The following is a 5,383-nucleotide window of genomic DNA, read 5'->3' as shown; positions in this document are numbered from 1 at the left end:
TTTATACAGAAAAGCTGTAGTGTGTCTATCATTCCGTCATCGCTATAGATTTTGGAACCATAAATGTAAACACAACATCATTTTTTTTTCGCCTTAAATATGTAATTTACAGCGTCTGTTTGCCTTGCATGTTCGCTTTAGTATTACAGTTTTCATCATCGGCTTGTGAGGACTGATACAGATTTACAATAGTAATACTTTTTTCTTACTTGTTGCCTACTTTCATTCGTTTAAGATGATTTACTTATAAATATACCTAATACAAAACGTTTAAATATTTAAAAAAAAAACACGGGAGTGATCTCCCCTAAACTTTCTCGAATATTCTAATATAAAATTACGAGGGATGGGAACTCAGGACATAGACAATATTTTTTATCCATTTTTTAATAACTTAAACTTTTTGTAATACAATAGAATCTCTTAAAAAAAGAATTGCACACCAAGTGAAAAGTTTCCCTTTCAAACCTGACGGTCTATGGGGCAAGTGAAGTAGAGTTCACTTGTTTCTGTGACCTCGGCATATGAAGAGATAGTGTGGTCAGCACTAAGCCCAGCCGACTTTACTTTCCCTAACAGGAGTTAGGTACCCATCAGAGTTGGGTGGACTCAGGGACGGTCTACTCACTTGAACTCGGATTCGAACTCAAGACTAACGGGTTAGCAGTCCAGCTCTCTACCGCTAGACCACTCTGTCCCACACCAAGTGAACGCCTAATAAAATGTGTATACAAGTGCGGGATATTATTAGTACTTTTTCAAATTTACATGCGTTTTTTGAGAAATCGGAAATAGCGTAAATTAGTACTTCCGGTCACCGGAAATTATTCAAAATTTGACAGAAGGCAGAAAATTAGATTTTTTACTTACGTGTGAAATTTCATGCATCTATCTAAAATAGTACGCAACTTATAGGCTTTTGAAAAATTCAAAGTAGAAAAAGTACCACTTCTGTTTATCGGTAATCGCTCAAAAGTTGATCAGGATCTACGATTTTGATAAAATACTTATATATGGAATTTCATCAACCTAGCTGTAACGGTACTCAAGTTATCGTGTTTACACACAGACACACAGACAGACACACAGACATACGGATAGAATTGCAAAGTCCAGTTTTTTACGACTCGATAACGCATAAAACGCCAAAACGTTTATATATTTGTATTTATAATTTTTGCCTGATTAAAATAAGTCCTCTATACTCCGGATGTGATGAAGGACTGAGGAGTAAAACGGCGAAAACTGTCAAAATTTCATGTTATTTTTGTGCACGATTACAGTACTTTCTCTATACTTCGTATATACTAGAAAGTAAAAAAAGAAAAAAGAAATAAAAACAACCTGAAAATGCAAATGTGTAAGTAAATGATGATTTAAGGGATGTTTTTTTCATCGGCATGGAGGGCGGGGGGGGGGGGGGGGGGGGAGGGGCAGAGGCGTAGCGACCCTTCCCGGCGCCCGGGGACATACTTTCTATTTGGCGCCCCCCTCGGGAGCAAATTTTCGATTTGCACCCCCCCCCCCCTCGAACTTTTCATTTGCACCTCCCCCTCAAAATTTCGATTTGCACCCCCCCTCGAACTTTTCATTTGCACCCCCCCTCAAACTTTCAATTTGGCGCCCCCCTAAGGTCGGCGCCCGGGGACATATGTCCCCCCCCCCCGCCCCCCCCCCCTCGCTACGCCTCTGGGGAGGGGTTGGGTTTTTAAGTAGAGCTGAAATAAATTTGGGATTACAGAGAATTAAAATGATACAAATTTTAAGCAACCGGAAAAGTTATGTTACAATGAAACACATCAAATCAAACATTCCTCCCTTTCAAACATCTATATATATAGCAGTCCTCAAACACTTTTAAAAAAAAATTCATTTGTTTTAAACATTTAAAATAGAAATGGTAATAATAATTTATTTGATGGTTTTACACAGCATCAAAGACATGAACATAAATTGCATATATAATAATCAAAGGGAGAAAATAAAATGGCATAAGAACTAGACTAAAATAAGGTGTGCAAACTCAGTTTCTCTTGACTGCTTAGTTTACTGTGCTCCATCCTTAGCTGCGGAGTCAAAAGTTCACAGTTATAGCCACCCATGGACAGAAATAGAAACGACCGTGGGAGAAGGGTCTCTGTAATACTCATACTGATCTATCATTCCAAACGTTTCCATAACACAAAATATTGACCCCTGGCCGATGAGGGCATGCTTCCTTAATATATCCGCCAGTCCGTTTACGTGGGGGAGGGGGGAGGGTGTGTGTGTGTGGGGGGGGGGGGAGGTGCAGTGTTTCTTCCAGACTTTTTTCTCCGGGGGGGGCACTTGAAATCTTCGGGGGGCGGTAAACTTTCTTCGGGGGGGGGGGGGGGGGGCGGACACTGTTAAAAGTATATATTTTCTATATAAATTATACAAATTTCATTTCGTTCGGGGGGGGGGGGGCGGTAAAAAATGCCTGGAAGAGATGCCTGGAAGAAACTCTGGGGAGGTGAGGTGTGTATTTCTTTCTACCATTCAGATTGTTTCTTTATAAAATGCTGCCTATGTAATTTCCCCCATAGTGTGGTGTTTAATTTTTAATTTTAAAATTCTGTTTATGTTTAACCCTATGTTGTATTGTGCTACTGGATGATAATGTGGTTCTATCCTTATTCTATCCAGATGTATTAATCGGAAGGTGTTTATCTGTATACTACTAAAACTCGAGGTTGTTTACATGTTTGAATATTTATTTGTTTGTCTGATTTGGTACTGTAAGGAAACTGCTCTGTATGGAAGGCTGTAAAATAGTATGTAGGTTGAAAACAATTTTTGTTTGCAGACAGACTGTTAATCAGATATTTATTAAAGGACGTTAATTAATTTATTGATTTATTCATAGGTAGATTAACTACACTAATTTTAAAGTTTTAGAACAATGGCTTAACTTTGACTGAATAGTGACGTTAGATAACTAATTTTTTTGTTTGTTTGTTTTTCTGATTTGTTATTGGGGAGAATCTGCATTATGTTTAGAGCTGTAAAATAGGATTTTGGGTGGTAAATATTGTTCCTTCTTAAACACACTGTTAATTACAAACAAATTTAAAGCCGTTAATTAATTTATTGATATATTCATTGGTAGATTAACTACATTAATTATAAAAGTTTAGAACAATGAATTTAGCAATAGTACACAACAATGTTCTCAATTATTTTTTCTTAAAGCCTATATGTGAAAAAAAAATTAAAAAAAATATAAAAAATAAAAAAATAAAAAATAAATAAAAAAAAAAAAAAAATAATAATAAAAAAAATTTAAAAAAAAAGAAAAAAAAAAAAAAGGTTGACTATCAAGACCTCACGGGGCACAGGGCAGGTGAAGTAGAGTTCACCTGTTTCTATGTTCTCAGCATATGAAGTGATAGTGTGGTCAGAGCCATGCTCGCCGGAATCGTTTTTTTTTATATACAAACATGTCTGAGACTTGGCGGGGCACTGGGCAGATGAAGTAGAGTTTAGTAGAGTTTTTAAAATATAAAAAACATCTTTTTGAATGTGAGGTCTGGTTGGTTTGGGATGAAAAGTGCTGGCAGACGTGATGTCATTTATGGATGACCCCCCCCCCCCCCCAAAAAAAAAACCCACAGTTATCTAACTAGATAACGGGTAGTCTAGTTTTAGTATGAATGTCGTGTAGCCCTATACCTCCATTTAATTTGTTTTGTATTAAGGTTTTGTGGCTAATATTTCTAAAATGAACTCTCTAATGTGCTTATTTGTTTGTTTACTACACGGGTTGGGTACTGTAGAGTTCGTCGCTATGAACATTATTTTTGGAAAGTTATATCTGTTTACAAATGCAGCTGTATTGCAGTATTGGTATTTTTTCAGATTGTGATTTATGTCATTTTTCAGTGTGGCCAAAGTTTCTTGGTCGTCTTTTTAGGATCGCTGGTATAGGTCTGTTATTGTGATGTCTATGTGATAATTATCTTTACCTTTCCATTTACCTGTACCCATTACTTTTGATTTTTCTGCGTTTATTTTCCCCCTGCTTCCTTTCCAAAAGTTGTTGAATTTTTCTATTACAGTCTGTATTGCTTTTCTGTTTGTACTAAGAAAGTAGTGTCGTCTGCGTATGCAAGTATTTTCTTGCCTACAGTGTTTGGAATGTACAGTCCTTTAATCGAGTTGTCCTGTCTAATGTTTTCTAGTAGGGGTTTTAAGCTAAGGGTGTATAGTAGGGGAGATAAAGGACAACCTCGTCTAACTGATTTATGTATGTGATATGCCCTTGTAACACTGTTGTTTATTGATAACTGACTAAGTGCAGTGTTGTAAATTATTTTTATCCATGTTTTAAAGTAGTGTCCTAGGTTGTAAGCATCTATTGTTTTTATTAACCATGTATGTGCTACTCTATCGAAAGCTTTCTATTGGTCGATGACGATGCTAAGAATTGCTAGTTGTGTGTCTTTCTGCGTGCTGTAATGTATGACGTCTCTTATTAAGTGCGTATGGTTATGTATGTTTCTACCTGGTATGCTGTACTGCTGATCGGTGTGTATTAATTTAGGTATGAGAGATACGCGTTTCTTGACTAAAGTTTTTGTCAATATTTTATAATCACTGTTGAGTAAAGATATAGGTCTGTAATTTATAATTTTTGTCCTGTCCGTATCATTTTGGGAATTAGTGTTATATATGCTCTGTTAAAAACGGTAGCACGATCCTCTCTTTCATGTATGGCTTTAAATTGTAGCGTGTAAAAGGAGTATTAAGACATTTTTGAAGGTTTTATAAAATTCACTGGTTAGTCTGTCTGGCCCTGGAGCTTTATTTAGTTTTATTCCGTCTATCGTTTTGGATATTTCCTCTCTTTTGTAATTGAAGCGTTGATTATGGTACAGTCATCGTTGTCGACCTTGTTGTATAATGAAAATAATATTCTTGTATTTCATAGTCTGTATCTTCCTTGTAGTAGAGATTTTGATAGTATAAAGTACACTGACGTTTTATACTTTCCAGGTCATTTGTTATAGTCCCGTTGTCATCTGTTATGCTACATATCTGTTTACTGTTGCAGTGTATTTTTTCCTAAATTGTATTGTAATGGGAGGCGTCTTCGTTGCCTATCATGTCTATTCTACTACGTATTAGCGCTTCCATGTGTCTATGTGTTTGTATCCAATGAGAGCCCTTTGTGCTTGGTTTGACAGCATGAATGCGACTCCTTGAGTATGTGATGCATTTCATCCTCGTAACATCATATCTCTCCCTTTCCACCTTGCCCGCAACAGTTTTTTTAAACGTTAATATCCCAGAAAATTATTTCAAACAACTCATTAATACAGACTTTTGCCTTTTGTTGTTAAGAAAAAACTAGAGATCGAAC

This window comes from Physella acuta, unplaced genomic scaffold (genome assembly GCF_028476545.2).
Source record: "Physella acuta isolate Inbredline_101_S28 unplaced genomic scaffold, ASM2847654v3 ptg001400l, whole genome shotgun sequence".
Taxonomy (NCBI): Eukaryota; Metazoa; Mollusca; class Gastropoda; family Physidae; genus Physella; species Physella acuta.
Note: the sequence above shows the minus strand (reverse complement) of the source record.